The sequence below is a fragment of the Xenopus laevis genome, chromosome 4L (genome assembly GCF_017654675.1).
Source record: "Xenopus laevis strain J_2021 chromosome 4L, Xenopus_laevis_v10.1, whole genome shotgun sequence".
Taxonomy (NCBI): domain Eukaryota; kingdom Metazoa; phylum Chordata; class Amphibia; order Anura; family Pipidae; genus Xenopus; species Xenopus laevis.
The window spans coordinates 84006103-84025836 of record NC_054377.1 but is presented as its reverse complement, the minus strand read 5'-3'; the positions used below and the strand labels follow the sequence as shown (position 1 = coordinate 84025836).

Below are 19734 nucleotides of genomic sequence, written 5' to 3'. Positions count from 1 at the left end.
ATTGCTTTGTAAAGATAAAGAATTCTTCTGTGTATCTTTGCCCTTTTAATGCAGGACTATATCTTGATGGTCCTTCCAGCTACTGACAGATATTGTTTACTCTAGAAAAATTTAATATGCATAAGTTCCCCTAGGTCCTTCTACATCAACCATGTACCTAACTTAATTCCATTATGGATGCAAGTAGCCTGCATAATTTTTTTAATTCCAATATCAGTGAATCTCATCTACTTCTTAGCTGCATGGCTTGCTGGATTGTACTAATCCCCCAAAAGGATGGTACATCCTTGATGGATTCAGTTGTCTTGCATAATTTTGTGTAATTGGCAAACAGAGATATGTTGCATTGTATGCACTTCTTAATCTAGAATATAATAGGGGATCTCAAGGCACTGGATGGCACACAATGTGTAACAAGGATTCTCACCTCCCACCGATGAGCATTTCGCCAAATAGGCTTCCTCCTTTTGTGTATCATGTGCAGGATTAATGATTTCTGGACTAAAGAAATGGGGGGTTCCTTATCAAACAATGAACATTAAATGTTAGGCAGTGGTCACACTGGACTACCAGTATGTGTGTGGGGGAATCTTTGATTCCCTCAGTACCCGGGAACTTTGGCCTTTATATTAGAACGCATGTATCACTGATATTTTTGTAATAATGTTTCAAGTATATGTATGTTTTTAATGTGGTAATAATAAAGTGAGCTTTTTGATAACAGACCACCTGTGTGAGCCCTCAATACAGGGATTCCTCCATTTTAATACGATTTTTTGTTTGTAGCTATTGCTCAAGTACCAGGAGGAGTGCCCACTGAATTTTATAGTGTTATCAGGTTGCTGAGTTATATAATGCTGTTATATAGTGCACTCTTTGGTAATAATTGGTATATATATATAGCTGGGAAGGGTGGGAGCTACAACATGGAGCTGGTCACTGCTCCTGTATAACTATAACAAACAAGGGAAAGTTGTGCTCACCACTATTTTTTTTTGTGGTCACACCCTCATTGCACCCCCGCCTAATGGTTTTAAAAAATAGTGGTGAGCACAACTTTCCCTTGTTTGTTATAGTTATACAGGAGCAGTGACCAGCTCCATGTTGTAGCTCCCACCCTTCCCAGCTATAGTCAGGTGATCCCACTGGTGTCTAATAAAAGGGCAGCCAAGTTTGGGAGTTTTACTTTGAAAGCAGCTAGTAAGTTGCAGGTAAAACTTAGTCCCTTTGTAAAATGTATAATTAAGCAATTGAATTCTTAATGAATCAGATGAAAATGAAGCGTAGGACTGGCCAGATATGGGATGACTTTGACGTAGTTGGCCAGCTTAAATATATTGCAATATATGGACAAACAATCCCTGTGTTGTTTAAAGGGTAAGGCATTTTTTTAGTAGCAGTATGCACAAAATGTCTCTGTCTTAAATATATTGATAATGGGTTGAGTGCAGAGGACTCTTGTAGTTGACTATATATATATATATATATATATATATATATATATATATATATATATATATATAAAAAGCAGCATGTATGGGCCGCACACTCTAATAGTAAATGATACTGGGGTGCTCATGCATATAAAATTATAACAAACAAAAGGTGATGGCACTCTCAGGATTTGTAGAGAAGACAACTTGGAGATAAAATAAACGTTTATTTATTTTATTTTATATGTGTGTGTGTGTGTGTGTGTGTGTGTGTGTGTGTGTGTGTGTGTGTGTGTGTGTGTGTGTGTGTGTGTGTGTGTGTGTGTGTGTGTGTGTGTGTGTGTGTGTGTGTGTGTGTGTGTGTGTGTGTGTGTGTGTGTGTGTGTGTGTGTGTGTGTGTGTGTGTGTGTGTGTGTGTGTGTGTGTGTGTGTGTGTGTGTGTGTGTGTGTGTGTGTGTGTGGGAAAAGATGTGTTTTCCCTTTAAGTTCTCCATAGTGGGAGAGGTAAGCAGGAAGGGTGTTAATAAACAGAGAATAGGATGCATTTAAACTTCTGGACATTGCCTGTGAGAGGTGTTTTCACCAACATAGAGATGCTAAATATACAGTATTTTATGTGTATTGGAGAAAACAGGCAACTGATAATATAATTTAATATGCTCCATGCAGATTATTTTGGAATAGAAAAATGTTGGCTCAGCTTTAATACTAAAAAAAGAATACTAAAAAGGACTATCAAGTCCCCAGTTAGAATGTCTTCTATTAGATAGTTTTTTGACATTTGGGGTTAGACATTGATCTGTTTTTGTCTGTTCCTTCCAAATTACAGCTACAGATTGGGATTGCTGATGCACTCTATGTCTGTGTATGTCTGCAACTGTTCCTGAGAAAGAATTCACTAGAATTTAGCATTCCCAGCTGTACTTGGCAGTACATGCTTTTTGATTAAAAAGGGTAAATTCGGTTGTTTCCATATCTCAGCCTCTAAAGAGAAAATAAATGAAAGAGAAGGATTGTAATAGCTTTCGTATCCACAATGCCCCCTGAACTAGCCAGTCCAGTCTGTGTCTGCAAGAAGACTAGTTTGTTTGGCTGCCCAGACTATAAAGCACAAGGGAACACAAATGAAGTTAAATGGCCTGACCCTGATTTCACGCTGCTACAGATAGTAAAATGGAGATCTAAAGCTATAACTATGGCATTAAAGTATAAGCGCACACTGGGGAAGTTCACTCAATCTACTCTTAGTACTTGCAGTGCTGGTTTTATGCACTTTTATTTGCTTTTCTTTGCAGTACACACAACCAGTAAAAACATATAAAGGAAGTTCAACATACCACAATTTTATTGGGTATATGGGGATGGATATTATGTTGCCAATCATTGCCAAGCTGTTCTTCTGCAAATAGCCCTCAGAACAGTGTTACAGCACAATAACGAAACAAAAACAAACCATTCCTTAGATTTTCCTTTCCGTGCAAGTATTGAAAAAATCTTAGTTAAATGTATTTTTATAATCATAATGAACATGTTATCTGTCCTATTATTAGGCTTTGCTTTGCCTGCTATTGCAAAATGATCGTGGTAATTTTTTGTTCCTTAATCCATCTTTTCTTTGACTCACCCCAGATTGCTTATTGTAATATATTTCTGTTCCTTCATAACAGCATGAAGTGAATACCCCTCTCCTCTGAACCATGTGTCTCATGGACTCTAAACTATCCACCCCAGCATATATTAACTTTTTTTCCCTCCACTGTTTCACATTTGCCTAAAACCTACTTTCTACTGTTCAGTCATCTGAACAGCTGAGAAATATTTGATAAATCACCTGGAGAATTAAGTGTGACCTCTACTTGGGATTGCATAGGACAACTCTACTACTTCCTTCATGTTTTGTTTATGTTGTGAAATATTAGTTTATTCCATAAATCAGTTTCTGGTTCTTTCAGCTTGTGAATTCGCCAAATCAGTTTGGCTAAATGGTCTTAGGCCAAACTAGGTTGCTCCTCTTAGAAGGTAATAAGAGGTTTATGCAAACACATAAGCAGAGGACTGCATCAATAACCCAATGTGGTCCTTACTTGATGGAGTTTTTATATCTACCTGACAAATATATAAGTTTTTCCTTTGCCAGATATAGGTCAGACATCCCTAGTCTTAAATTGGCCAAAAAGAAGGCTCAAACTGGAGAGACCCGATCAGCATTAAATGTCATCCCATGTACAGTCACCTTAACACTTACAGGATTATATAACTTTCAGTATTTACTGCTCCTTTAATTGACTGTAGTCAAAATGATATATTCTTACAGTACTTCTAGTCTAGCCTGTATGCTCTCCTGTCCTTTCCAGTCACAATAAAATTAGCATATAGTTTCTAGATTGTAAACTCTTGTAAACAGAGAACTCTAATCTGTTTTATTTTGTTTGTTAAATTATTAAAAGGCCCCAAAAATGACTGTTAATCTCTGTATTACTTACTGGCACTATATAACTAACTGATAAAGACTATATTTTTTAGGGGAACTATTTCTCATCAAATAGAAAGTGTAATGTTTTTTACTAGCAGTGAACACAGTTTTTGGATGTAAGTCTTATTGTGATGTAATGTAATGCAATGTGCCTGCAATGTAAGCACCCCAGTGAGGCATTCCATTCAGAAATATATTATACACAATGTTGGGCCAAAAATGTTTTTAGCTGTACTTTTTAAAGGTTAAATCAACAATCAGTATTTTCCCATTTAATGTGATGTTATAAGTTTACTTTCACTTAAAAAAGGCAATAGACAAACAGTGAGGATTCTCAGTAGCCAAAAATCACCATCAGTATGAACACTGTGCTCTGCTATACTTCACATACACGTGAACCTTTTTTGCAAAATCCTCAAAGCTTTTCCCTCATGCAGTATCTCAGAGACCAGCCATTCTATTGTGCTTACTTTGAGAGTCGTTGATAACACAGGGCAAGTGATGAAAATATTTTTCTTCTGAAAAATCAGTCTGGTGCACTCAGGATAATCTGAAATAGATTTAAAAATATAAATGTAATTAAAATAATATTGGCAACTTTCATCCTGTCCAAAGGCAGTACAGATAAAAAGAAAGGAAGAAGAAAATAACATAAGGGTAATTTTAAAACATTGTCCTTGTCTGTACAACTGCATCAAGGTTTGCCATTGAAAGAAGACTTTGTAAAGCATATACAGTATGTCTAGTAGGCATGTACTGTATGTCCAATTCATCAATCCCACATGTTTTCCTAACAACACAAGGTCACATCTTCTATCTCTATAAGTACACAAATAATGTACAGTATTCCTTTTGTCATGTAACGTTTTCTCTGTAAAAGTTCAAACACTCATATAATTAAGACAAAACAGAAATTTGGCACTGAAAAGATACATAAGGCACAATAAAGATAAGTCAAAACTGCAAAGGAAAACATGAAAGTGAAAATGAAATTATTTGTGGGTGGACAAGAAGATCTATAACTGGGAAATGCAATAAATGAGAAATATTGGCTGAAAATAATTAATTTGAGTCTAAAGCTATCTTGACAGATTTAGATGATTTTTTCTCCTTATTAGAGAGCTATGCAAACATGTGCTGTGCAAAGTGGCAAAAACTGAGCTGTTTTTTTTTGTAATCAGTTGTTTCTCTCCAGGTGATTGACAGAGCAAGTCCAAGATGCTAGACTGATAAATTAACACCTGTATTTTCGTCAAATGCAACTGTTGATTTTATCCAGCCAAGGTTTAAAATATCCATAAAATTAACCAACTGTGAAAAAATGTTTCCTGATTCCTTCAGCAAAATACGTTTCTCTGTTTTTTCCATTCTTTTCACAATTCTGCAAGAAAAAAAAACGCAGTTGAAACTGAATGGAGTCTGTCTCTTAGACAAAAGAGTCTGACATACAGTTTCTCAAGGTCTAACGGTGTCTGGTCAAATTCTCTGATATGAAAAACCTGAACTCTTACAAAGGAACTAAGGGTTTCAGGTCAAATTCTCTAGTTATGCAGTCTAAATTTCCATAGTTGTCCTGGTATTTCAGTTTCCACATATTACACAAGGCTGATGTATTCTAACCTTATGCAAGTTATAGTGGTGGTATGTGGCCTCTTAAGTTTACTACTAACCTTTAGGATTGCAGTATCAGGCTCAGACCAGACAAGAATTGATTTTGAGACCTTAAAGCTGGTAGGAAGTTTAACTAAAAATGGCAGACATGACAAAAATTTCTGCTAGAGAATGCAAACACAGAATTGGTGGAGCTAACAAAGGGCGTGCCATAGTCCTAAGGAAGGAGTGTTTTGTTCACGTGTAAACTATAATATTAACTGCTTATAGCATCAATGTCTAACTTCTGCAGGAAACAATACTTTATGGACAGAGAAGGACAGCAAAGAAAGCTGGAATTTCTACAAAGGGTACATTTCACATTGATCCAAACTGAACTCAGGAAGGGCAGGACAGATTTCTCAGTTGGTCAACATCTCTAGTACTGTTTGTGTCAGAAGGAGGGGGTCAAGGTCAAGGAAAGACTGTGGTTATAAGTGACTGAATAATTAGAAAGATAATTAGGGTATTTTTTGTTAGAAGCACAGTTTACTGTCTACTTGGTTCAACAAGAGGTAAATCAGATGGAAAACTAATAGGTGGGGCTGGGCATGACCCAGGTATCTTAGCACACATTTGTTCTAAAAAAAATTATAGCATATGGATGACCTCAAAGTATGAGTTCAGTTAAAAATAAAATGTCTTCCAAGATCATTATTTCTGATAATTCCCTTGTTCCATGGCAACATCAGCTGGGGTGTCTGGTGTAAAAAAATGTTGTTTTCCCTAGAGCTCTCCCTGGGGTAGAATTTCTATATGTTTGATGGATTGTATCTAATTAGAAGAGTCTATGCTGTTCTTGGGAAAGGATGGCAAAGAGGTTTGAACACTTTTTAGAATAGATACATGGGGGTGGGTAAAAGGGATATCCCAAGATTTTAATCAGATCTAACAGTAACTATACAAATAATTCTTAAATGTAAAATTGAAACAATATGTAAAACCTAAATTAAAGCAACACAGTGCAGAGGCTTTGTGGTTAGAGATTTCAGTTGGAGAAACAATGGCTAAAAGCTTATTACTGGAATTTGTTAACAACTTTCCAAGTATGGAGAATAAGGTTTAGCCACAAATGGAAAATGCTTCACAAATATATCAAGTTGTAATTATTGGCAATTTCAGTTATGAAGACATTGGTGGAAACCAAAAACAAAAAGCAAACAGTACTTTGAAAAGTACTACTTATACATCATATGATGCTTTGATGTATGTATCCCTACATTTAAATATTTTGTGAAGATTCCTTTTTCAGCACAAACAGCATAAGTCTTTTGAGATAAGTATCTGCCTTGTAGATTTGTCAAGGACTGGAATGAGGCAGTTTTTGCCACAGTAGGGTTGCTACCTTTCTTGGGTTTTGAAGCACATGATGATGCTTGAGGGGGGAGTGGGGGATTATTTTAAGAGTAGGGCAATGATGTATGAGGGAGGGATTGCACAAATAAGACACCCTAGTGGCAGAATTTTAATCTGGGTTTTAGTACGCTGAAACCTGGACAGATGTTTGTAACCACCCATAGTAAAACCATGTTGTCCAGTTTAAAGCCAGATAGCTGGCAAATAGATTCTCAGATGGATACATGAATAAACAATTCACATGTATCATTCTTCCTCCCTACCATACCCTATATGACCTATCATTATTTGTGCATTTTATATTAACTTTTAGACTTCACCATTCCATTAAAGAAACCTTCCATTAAAGGAACTTATGCAGAACTTGTTATATTTTCAAGTGTCATCTTATTAATAGGATGTCTCGCTAACTTGCCTTTAAAATCATTAAACGTGCCTTTAAAATCATCAGACAAGATTTACTATCAAACCCCATGAATACTAAGCTATACTTTGTCTAGCAACCCCCTCCTTCATCCTGTGTAGATTTTGAATATCTTTATAGGAGTACTAAGCTTATGATAAACATGGGGTATTTAGTTAGAGACAAACACAATATAATGTGCACCTGGTAGGTATCGTACTGTGAGCTAGAAAGACATAGAGAGTCAGAACATGCACGGACCTGTACAGAACTGTACCTGGGATATCATAAATGCCACTAAATATTTAAAAATGTGGCTTAAGTTCCCTTTTAAAGAAAAAACAATCTGTGCTTAATTACTTCTCAACTTGATAAAGACATTTGAGGAAAAATCAAATAATATATCAATTTTCTAACACACATTTAACAAAAAAGTTTTTTTATCTTCTAAAGCTTCAAGGACAGTCTATGTGATTACTGTAGTTTCTGTAACTAAACTGTTTTATATGCTTGTTGACACAAGATCTGCTGTGCAGAAGCTGCTTTGGGGTATCAAGAGTGTATTCATTCTCGTTATTACAGCATGTTTATTTACAAACTAATCCTGAATACAAACTGCTATTTTAGCATCCAAACAAAAGCATGAAATGGAACTGAGCCAACATCCCTTCAGTTATATTTGAGAAAAGTATGTATCTCAAGCTGCAGATAAACCAGTCTGACTGTACAAGTGAATCTTTCATGTATCCATTACATGTGTGTCTATGGGTCCCCAGGCTAAGAGGGCCCTCCTTAATGGAAATTCTAGATAGACTTTTATATTGCTTACAATACAGAGAACTACAAAACAAGTGGACTGCACTAGTGAAGGTTTCAAAGCATTTCAGATATACCTGCTTCATACCAGTTTAGTGTGCATAGGTGGCCAGCAAAATGTATCTGTTTATGAGATGGATTTCATTCACATCTGACTGTTTTGAATATGCCTCTTGATAGATGTAGTGGTTCATCAATCTTCTGTTCTTAAAGTAAATGGCCCTAGGACACAGACATATACATTTGTGCCGCATAAAAAAACACACTCTTGGCGTTTCACTACTCATCTGAGCAGCTTCTTCAGTTCAACTCACTGACATGCAACTCTCACAAGTAACACCTGTTTCTAGGACTTGCATGATACATTGGATAATCCTATCACAATAACTACACAGAATCTACACCTCTGTAAATTTCTTCAGATGTCACCTCTTTGAAGAGGTACAATGTGCCATTGTGATTGGATTAGTGGAAGAGTTTATATGCCGGGAATTTCCAACACCAGATAGTTGAACTGAAGAAGCTGCTCAGATGAGTAGTGAAACGCCAAGAGTGTGGTTTTTTTATGCGGCACAAAGGTATGTGTCTGTGTCCTAGGGCCATTTACTTTAAGAACAGAAGATTGGTGAACCACTACAACTGAGCAAGTCCAGTTGTTTTTAGATTTACCTATACTAGATATACCATGACCTGGATGAATGAAAATCTTCATAGTCAACACACTCTTGGGTTGGTCATCTTACTTCTATTAAGAATGATATTAAAATCTTTTTGAATGGGGATCAAGAGCTAGAGTATAGCACTGTTATGGAAACCTCAGAAGAACCTCAGAAGAATGTTACTAATGTCACCAACTTCAGAGGTTCGCAGTCAGAAAATAAATATAGGAAAAAATGTCACTGCCAGTGTCTGACAAACCATTAGTAAAGTACCACAACAGGGTGTGAATGATTCCTGGAGAAATTGATTAAAACACTGTAAGTTACTTTATTTTTTTTTTTAGCTTTTTTATAATGACGTATGCTAGCAAATTATCAAAAATCACATTTAAATAGGCTGGCAGTGCAATGATGGATGAAGTGTTCTGTTACATCCGCTCAGCTGTCTAAACAGACAGGATTAATTTGTTGGCATATGCTGACATGAACCACACATCTTCCAGCACTGTGTTCCTGTACAGAACTTTTTGCAATGCAATATGTCACCCAAGGTTCATTAAAACATTCTAACACATTATAATGGTTTAGTCTATTACTGTATATACATAACAACAGTCAGTTCTCAGTAGTAATAATATTTTTTTGGATTTGGCTGAATCTTTCATAAATGATTTGTCAGAATACCAAAAACACACCTGAACCCTGTTTCGCATTTTAAATTTGAGCTAAATAGAAACAAATGGATTATCTGAAAACAAAAAATGTTTGTCTGACCACAATCTTTGAGGGATGATAAATATGTCCCTAATGGTTCAGCTAACCCAAGCCCAAACCATAAGGATTTGTCTAAATCCAAATGTAATACAAAGTGTTGGGGTTTACCCAAATCCTGAAATGTATCCTGTATTTGGTACACCCCTAGTTCTCAGCATCACACAAAGGGATAAAGCAAATGCCTAAAAGCAACTATTTTTTTAAATTAAATTTACATGTAAACTTTGTTGATTCAGCTCCACTTTTACCTTTTTAAAGGAGAATTTCCAGTGCATGTGCAATTAATGGCCACCATCCATTCACATATTGCAGGATACTTGAAGCACAGCACCGGGCCGTATTATGAATAAAACGCCTTTATTAGCTATACATGGCAACAATATGGATACATTTAATTTACACTCCATCACCACCGGCACTTTGACTTCTCCACATTCTCAGCCAGTACTTCCATTCTGCATGCAACTCTATACATGCTCCCTTTGCTTTGTCACTAGAAAATTATTTTGCATTCATAACTATACAATTGTCTAATGGGCATGTACTGTGACCCTATGATGGTTGTTAAAGCTTTTGGCATTTGTTGCCCTTTCAAGAGTAGGACACCTCTCTGCACATTCCAACAGTGTCAACTACAGATCAGTGGTTCTGCAGGATGCAATATAACTTCACGAACGGGCCGTTTAATGGATTTCTGACAGCAGTAGTTGCATATAGGTAAATGGTAAAATCAAGACAGTATTTGCCCAGAATAATACACTGAAAAAGCATTGGCAATTCAAACCAGCACAATACAGTTCACTGATAATATGACGTGTGTAAACATGCAAAGGTTAGATTTATGCAAATAATTAAGGGAAAATGCAACTTTATGTCACCACTTTTGCCTGTAAGAGGTGTCAATTAGAACATTTTAACATCAAAGTGAACTATTCTTGAGATGCAACTATTAATACATTATATATTCATTTGATGTCACTGCTTTTTAATTGACACTTTATTTAGGAGTAGAAAAATAAGTTGCCTTTTGCCTAATTACTATTCATGTAGATGTTTATCTTATTTTACCTAGTTATAATCTAGTGTAGCAACATCTGCAACATCACTTTTAACTTGTCGAGAATTCTTTTAACCCTGTCTTTAATCTGTGTTTGGAATGTTAAGGTTATGGGAGTCCACAGTCCTAAGGGCTCATAGATTATAAGACCCAAATCTGTGCTCATACAAATTTATTTCATGTAAGAGAAGCAATGAGGGCACATGCTCGGGGGCCTGAAGTCTAGGACAAGCATAGCCTCATACTACAGAACAGTTGCCTACAGATAACGAGGTCTGTGTAATTGGGAGTTTAGAGGTTCTGTAGATAAGTATGACATTGTGATTAATTTCCAATTAATCACTATTAGGAATTAGGAATTTTAGGCAATGCAGAATATACAAATTTGCTTCTGCTCAAAAAAATAGTTCATATAAATGAGAGACTTTAATTGGCCTGCAGAAAGCAGGAGTTAAATTAGGTACTGAAATACTGCCATAGCAGAGATCAGAGTGTTCCAGGAAAACACATGTTCCTAATGAATTTAGTGCTCGGCAGGGTTGAAAGCAAAACAACAGAAGGGGAAAAACTCTGTTTTCCAAGTAACAACCCTTGGAAAATCTTGTTTCACATGAACTCCTGCTTAAAAGCATGCAATCCATGGCTGCTTCTTATAACAGGGCATCAAAAGCTGACATTTTCATTAGGAAAAAACAAGTAAATACAATAGAAGCAAATTTTACTGCCCAACTCAAATTTGGTTAAAACGGTGTGAAATGAGACAATAAAATCTATTCGTATGTACATTTCACAGATAAAAACCAGCCCGCACAAAAAAAGATTTTAAGTTCACTCACACCAATTATAACTTAATGCAAACAGAGATTATAATTATCTAATAAATACTAATTTGGTGTGGCTACAATGAGACCCAATTTGTACACATTACTTGGAATTGCTCTCCACTGTATTACTTGACTTTCAATTATAGTATCTAAGAACTGGCACAGCTGTGTTGAGGAACAGAGAAAAACAGAGCTAAGTATGAGCAAAATGATAAGGAAAGGGACAGTAACCGATTACTTCTTATGCTTTGCAATTGACATTATAATAAGCTTCTTAAAAGCTTTTATGTGTGGATGTAATGGCACCAAGGCACTTTAAGGGTTGTTGGACTACAATTTATAGCCTTCCGACACAGCAGGATTTGAAACATTATCAAATTATTTTTCCATCCCTACTATTTACAGAATTCTTTTGCTTTTGTTGAAATCCTTTTAGGTCTGCGTGCATTTGTAGCAGTAATCCCAAATAGAAAGACCGTGCCATGTTTACTCTTCCATGTTTAGTAATCTCATCATACCCAGGGCTGACTTTAGACCATTGCAGATAGAGTATTTGTCCCAGCACACAAGTCGTAGAGGATAGTTTTCCTTGGCCGGAGAACGTCATTGTGTTTTTGTAACGTTGGTATCCCAAACCCAGAACTAACACCAAGGTTCCGATCTTCTGCCTATAGCAGCAGCCTTTGGCTTCGGGTGGAACACTCTGCTACTTAGATACCCCCAGGTCTTAATGCGGGAGAACCAGGAAGAAAGTTCTGGACAAGCACAGGAACCAAACATGTGCGGATATCCTATGACCGGGGCATCAGCTACCTGTATCAGCTACCTGTATCTCACCAATAGCAGTAAGCTTTAGGTTAACACCCCAGACTTCCTATTTTGCACTTATTACGGGTCATGTACAATGCCCCATACAATGTTGAAATTGACAATTTTTTCACCTTGAGCATTGTGTGGGGCATTGTTCAAATAGTCTATTCAATGGCCTAAATGCATCACAGCGTAGTCACCAGATGCTCCTTTTACTTATACAACTTTGACTGCATTAATCAGCAGTTTATTAGCGAGGGGCAAGTGGGGAGAAGCATGTAGGTGTCCCTCCTCCTGCCCCCTACCTTGCATATAATTTACAAGAGGGACAAGAAACCAAGGTCCGCCTAGTTTTAGGGGCCTGGCCCCGCGTCACATTGACATCTGTGCATCGGTCTTCACTGTCACACAAGGATCAATGACACAATATGCACAAAAATGACGTTGCGTGACATCACAAGGGGGGGGCAAACAAATAAGCTAGAGCAGCCCATATTGTCCATGGCCTTTCTGCTGCCAGCCTGCAACAGTGATGCCCCTGCCCTTCCACAAGGCTACCTACCTACAGTATCTATCTTGTATCACTAAGCTGCTAGTGTATAGCTACAAGAAAATCCTCACCTGGCTGGAAAATAATTGTAGGGTACAGGACTGTCTGTGTGACTGGGTGTGTGGGACATGACTGGGACTATTCTTGCTGTCAGTTCTGGGGTTAATGGAGTTCTCATGGCCATTTCTGAGGGTAATTTTATGGTCATGAAATGCAGGTGCCATAGCGTGTTGCTTTGGGCCACAATATGTCATGAATTTGGGGGGGGGGGGCATTGTTTCTGTCTTCTGGTACACTTGTGCTTCTAATGTTGACATTTCTAAGATGGAAAAGTGTGTGTTTTTGTAAAATGGGCATGATATTTGAGGGTTTGTCAAATATTTTTTGCCACACCTTTGGCAGATTATTTCTTACTTTCTGTTTCCATATAGTCTTAATCCGTCTCAGCACCTGCTGCTAAAAGGGCTGAACTGTGTCTTCTGATGCTGCTCTTCGCATGAAAGCTAGATTTTTCATCTGGAGCTCGGTGCAGAGAGCAGCAGACCCCTCCAGGTGCTTCCTACATGAGCACTAATGGGGTGCACTTGAGGAGTGCCACATCAGAAAGGTTGCTAATTGGATTACAGGTCCATAAACCATAAGAAATGTTGATACATCCATGTTTCAAAATGTCCAAGCAATGTGAGGCAGAATTGCAAACACCTGCTTCAAATGTCAAGGAGCTGCTTCGGACTACCAATAAGTAGTGAGTACCAATAATGAACCAATAATGAACTAATGGATTTTGTTTGCGCAATAATTGTGGCAAACTTTGTACAACTGCAATCATTAAATCAACTAAATTGAAATATAATAAATAGCACCTTAGAAAAGTCTCCTTGCAACATTGTGGCCGAACAATTGGGCATGTACTGCCAGAATCATGCCAGAGCTTTGGTGTTTGAGTATCTGGACAATGACATGCTGATGCATGTTTGGATTTGGGCGATAAATGGCTATAGCACTTCCAACCAGAATCTTTTAATTGAAGCTGAAAACTTGAAAACTTTGAAACAAGATAATAAGCTTGATTGATATTGCTGCTTCCTGGAATTCGCCACCTGGGGAGAGGTAGTCAAATCTGCTGTCATCCAAGAAACAGATTAAAGGAGATGTACATGCATAACCTTTGAAATATATTCATAAACTAAAATATAAATGAGTGTTTATTTTTCTTAGGGAAAAGGTGGACATTTTACATTTTTATTAGTATTACACCCTTCCCATTTCCTGCTGGAATTCTAGTGTAGCACCACTAAGTGCTATCTAGAAATAAGAAATGAATCAGTGATAGTTTTGAAAGTTGGGAAACAATTAAGAATATATACACAGTAATATATGTGGTTTCAACCCTGGAGAACTTAGATATCCTGTTTAGCAAGGGGCATAACTAGAGATCTTGGTTCTAAATTTGGTACGACCATCCTTATCACTCTAGAGCATCTATTTACACACAAAGCACTAGTCTCATAACTACAATCCATGTCCTTATCTATATACATCAACTGTGGCATTTGTGGGATTTTAAATCAGATCCTTTTTTCTACATTTTTCTATTTTTCTGTGGTTAAATATCTACTAATTTGTGCCCCTTGGCCACATTGCGTGTCAACTCCTGTAGCTACAGTAAACACCTGTGTCATATATTTAAAGATGGAAAAATAGTCATTGCAAATTGAACCCCATACATATTATAACAGGTAGAGATAGCCAACTGTACCTACGACTGTATTTAGATGGTTAGCCTCAAAAACGGATGCTTGGCCTCAAATCTTTTATCAAGAACTGTTCCACGGTATCTTTAAAAAATCCTAACTTTTAAAACATCACAACTGATGTTTCATGGCTGTTTGCTCTAAAATAATTTGAAGGCAATACCTTTAACATTTCAAGATGTTGTGGATAATTGTAATTATAACCCAAAAATATCCCTGTGAGTAGAGATTTGGATGAGTTCATTTACTGGAGTAGGAAGACTGTCCATAGGGGGCCTTGGTGCTCCTGGGATTTCAAATGCAGTGAAATAAAAAAAAAGGAGACGGGGATTAACAAAGTTAAAGGTAGAGAGATCATAGAGACTTCACAACAAATGGTGGTAAACCAGAGTGCACTCTAAAACTCAGTTTATTTCCGTATTCTATATACAAGGGGTTTGCAGTCAAAATGCAACAATTACTTATCTAGCAAAAAGCTGGTTGAATGTATTTTCTGTTTAAAGATATGTCTGCATTATTAACCAGGCTCCGCTCTTCTCATATGTTCAAGCTACAGTGGTGTAAAGGCACCTGGAATTTCTGACTTCAGGTTTTGATGTATTGGGCTGCCTTGCGCTCTTTAGTCTGTAAGGGTCCTGTTGAACTCAAGATGTTTTTGAACCTGTTTTTGAACCTCTTTTTTCCAGAGCACAATAGTGAAAAGAGTTGGAGAAGAAGCATGACATGCAGCATGTATGAAGTAAGGTAAGGGAGAGTGATGTGGGGAAACTTGGACTAAAATATTAATGGGAAGTACTGAGATAAGAAAACTTTTTCTGAAATTCTCTGAAATAAAAATGTCTGAAATGTGACTGTTGTGTGTTAAACTTAGCTCAGGCAATACCTCTATAAATGTTTGCTAAATATGTATTACTGTTCTTTTGCCTGCAGAGAATTGAAGTAAATTGCTTTTTTTTTTTTAAAAAACTTGTTAATGAATATTAAAACTGAATTCATATTTTCATAACAAATTATTTCAATGGGTAATGTATAATCTCTGAGCATACTTAAATGGTCTCGTTTGAGAAATGCTGAAATATATATTATATTTTCTTGCAAGTGGAAATGGCGCTGGGGGGGTGAGGCAGTGGCATCTTCTAGTCTCTCTCAGGGAGCCAAATAGCCTAGACTTTTTAATAGATCTACTGTATAGTGTCTGCCAGCACTCCTTAGTTATGCAGAACTTTATTTAATCTCACGGCTAAATAAAACATGAGGCATTGAAACAAATATGCCACAAACTGCAGAAATCTAATTTTATGTTAACAAATGCATGCAAAGCACACCACACTCCTACTCCAAATTCATTGCAGGATAGCTATGATACAGTAAGCTGAATCATCTGCCCTGCCCTGTTTTAGCTTACTGAATTATATTTATTGGCTTACAAGTGATTACTTGTTATCTTATAAATATCTTATAAATTACACATCTTCTCTTGAAGCTCTTTAAAAATGGAAACATCCTCTTTATTCATTCATGGACACATGCTTATTTCACTGTATAATACATAAATATTGTGCCTGCTTAGTGGTGCATAATTTGTAGCCTGTGGATCTGTGGTTAAAAGGTTCTTCAGAGCAAACATCTATCCCTCAGAGGAAACATTTGACATTTTTTCAAGTGATATATTTTCTGAATCCCATCATTACAGCGCTGCAGAATATGTTGGCGCTTTATAAATATGTATTATTATTAATAATAATATATTGGAAGTGTGCACTTCATTTTATGTCAAAGTGAATATAACTGTGCTGATTATTTTTAGGCTAATGGTTGCTTTCTCTGCTGACAGGCAAGGCATCAGCACACTCACAAAGCAGATTTTGTTATGAAAATGCATACAGTACTTCTACTGTGTGTGTGCTGAAAGGCTGATCCCGTGCCTGTCATCACATAAACATTTAGGGGGTTATTTATCAAAATCCAAATTTTTCTGATTATTTAATTTAAAAAAGTCTGGCTAAACTAGAATCCATGATTTGACCTTATTTATGTCAGGACCCAAAGGCTCTGTTTGGGATATACGGACCAAGGAGGAAATAGCAGGCACCAAACACAGTTCGTGGTATCCAAGGGGTTAAGAAGTTCAGCGTAGTCAAGTCCAGGTAAGGGTCAGTTCAGACAACAAGAACTCAATAGTCAGTAAAACAGGCCGATCAGGATCTGATAAGGAATCAGTAATAATTAGTAAATAGCGCACAAGGGAACACACAAAGTCAGGAGTCTTTGGTGTCTATTTAAAGGGGATTCTCGTGCCAAAACGGACACGCTGCATGTTAACCCCGCACATTTTGAGGTGCATCCGTCATGACGCCGTGTACGTTTTGACGCTCATCCGCCCGGCCCCTGGGTGCCGCCATCTTGCCTGCAGCACCGTAGAGGAAAGGAGCGCCATCGGGCATTCCTTACAATTTATTATTAAAAAAAAAAAAAGCAAAATTTCATCGGATTGGGGAAAAACTCTATAAAATCGCGCAAAAACACGAACTGTACAATTTTTTCCCTAAATAGTCGGATTTTTGGGCTAATTCCAGCACAGACCACAGAAGCTTCCAAATAGGATGGGGTCCTCTCCATTGACTTACATACAACCTTGGCAGGTCTGACTTTTTGCAGCCTTGGGGTATAAACATCTAGAAAAAAATAGAGTTTTTTTTCCATTAGCAATTTGGATTGTATAGTTAAATGAATTCAAATTTTCCGAGTTTTTAGCATTCAAACTTTAATAAATAACCCCCTAAGTAAGCAGAAACTGACTTGTGTGCCATTAATCTTACTAATTGTATTTCAGCTAGAAAGATTATAAAACATCTATAGCATGTCTGATCCTCAGTGTTACTAGAAGATGTCATGATGAGCAAAAGAGATAAAAGCATGAAGAAGAGTGAGAATGTGTGAAAATCAAGAAAACTTAAGGAGAAAAGAGCAAGAGAAGGTGAAGGCAGAAGAGAAAATATAGTTGGGCAAGGCATTATCGATATTGTGGAGATGGAGAAAGAGAAGATATGCAAAAGGCAGAACAGAGTGTGATTGAGAAGAGGAGAGTAGAGTAGAAAGGAAAATACATTATAATGTGAAGGGCAGAAGAGAAAAAGAGAAAAGAAAAGAGCTAAAGTGGAAAAGTATGAGAGAACAGAAGAAAAGAGAGTAATACAAAGATTATGGAACCACAAAAGAATGTAGAAGCAAACAGGAAAGTGAACGTCATACAGAGAGTAGATATACTGTGTTTTGTTATGGACCTGTGCCCTTGTATTTGTGTAACTTGCAACACACTATCACATTCTATATATCACACAATGATGGGAAAATTGCCTAATATGAAGTCAGAAGTGGCGGGGGAAGTGATTTATTGTCAGATATGGTTAGCCATAAGGTACTGGAATTTGTGTTTCCTGTGCTAAGTACAACTGTATAAAATAACAAGAGGCATCTTCCTCATTTAAAATCGTATTGCTAGTTCCATTGCAGTACCTAAATACTTAAATTCTCAAATTCCTGCTACACTGTACTAAAGAGCCAGAGCTTAATAACATTTCTACTTTCAGAGCAGATGCTTCCATGTGCTGGGCTGCTGCACAATAGACAGAATGGCAATCAACGGAAGCTAACCATGATTCAGCTCAGCAATCTAAATTGCTGTTCTGGTTAGTATACATTGCTTTCTGTTCAAAACAGTACTCTTAGGCACAACATAAACTCTGTACCAATTCTGCACTATAATATATATATATATATATATATATATATATATATATATATATATATATATATATATATATATATATATATATATATATATATATATATATATATATATACTGTATATAATATAATAATATCTATTTAAAACCATAAAGACCAGACCAGAAGACAGTTGATTCTTATGAAAATGAAGTAGCTATGTGTGTACATTATCCATTACTAGTCCTCAACCTGCTGTAATAATGTAAGTTCCAGTAAATGTTCAGTAACATGATATATGAAATGTCACTTTACTCCAGAGCAGATGACAATGATGCCACCATAACCCTTTGCCTTATGTGCACTATACATACATGCAGATTTCTATTTCCTCAAAGAAACAGACTGCTGTCCACTTTAATAAGGTCAGTGGATTTTTCTAATTGTACCAACATGGGCTTACATATATTTTTGTGCATTTTGGGATTGTATACTACTTGGCGGAAGTCATTTTTATTCACATTCACTGTTTTGGAAATATATATTTGAAGGGTGATTTTATTAACCATGATGTTTTTTATTCACTAGAACTGTGCCTAGTATTTGCACTTTTGTAAATTCTCAAGTTGTACAGATATTTGCAGTTAAAAAAAATTAATGAAAGATGAGCTACATTTTTAATGTTTTCCTATTGTGTGGGCTGTGAATGAAACCTCAGCAATTTCCTGGAATTCTTCTTTAGAGTGTAATCTTTATAGACTTTTTAGAGAACAGAACTGTGCAGATAAATCAGATAGATATGGAAGTCACTTAATGAGAAATAAAAGATTTTTTATACCTTTTCTATTGGTAGTACCTCTAGACACAGGTTCCATTATGCAGCAATAAATTTTATTTAGAATGCAGAGATCAATGAGAACACCTTTAATTCAAAGTCAAACACAAGTCAGCTTTTGCTTTATAATAACCAATTATATGGAGAAAGTTTACAAGAGAAAAAAAAAACAGGAACGTCTGCAAGCAAAATTCATGGCTAGTGATGGGCGAATTTATTCTCTAGGCATGGATTCGTACTGAGTTTCTGCATTTCACAGCCCGCAAAATGTTTTCACTAAACTGCGGGGAAAATTCGCAGTTGAAAATTTGGCACATCAAAATTGTTGCCCACATAAAAATTGTTGCGCGTCAAAATTATATAATTGACTTTAATGCATTTGAACAAAAGAGTCGCGCGTCAAAATTACAATGTATAAATGCAAACAGGGATACAGTTATTATAAATTTAACAGTGAGAACTGTTAAACTGTACACATCAATACATAGTTGAAATAGAAACCCTGCCCTTGAAGAGCTTACAGTCTATTAGGAAGAGGAGATAAAATAATATAGACAATAGATTGCCTCCCTTTAAGTGTAAGGACTGGGAGGGAATGTACGGGGAGATGAGGG

The 19734-nt window shown here is 36.6% G+C and overlaps 1 protein-coding gene across 1 annotated transcript in view; it reads right to left on the bottom strand.

The window, feature by feature from the left end:
* ptprf.L (protein tyrosine phosphatase receptor type F L homeolog) overlaps positions 1-19734 on the bottom strand; it is a 634602-nt gene that overhangs the window by 507240 nt on the left and 107628 nt on the right. The window contains exon 2 of the mRNA XM_041589192.1: positions 4377-4456. The gene's annotated coding sequence lies outside the window, so the exon portion shown is untranslated. The remainder of the gene's footprint in view (positions 1-4376; positions 4457-19734) is intronic.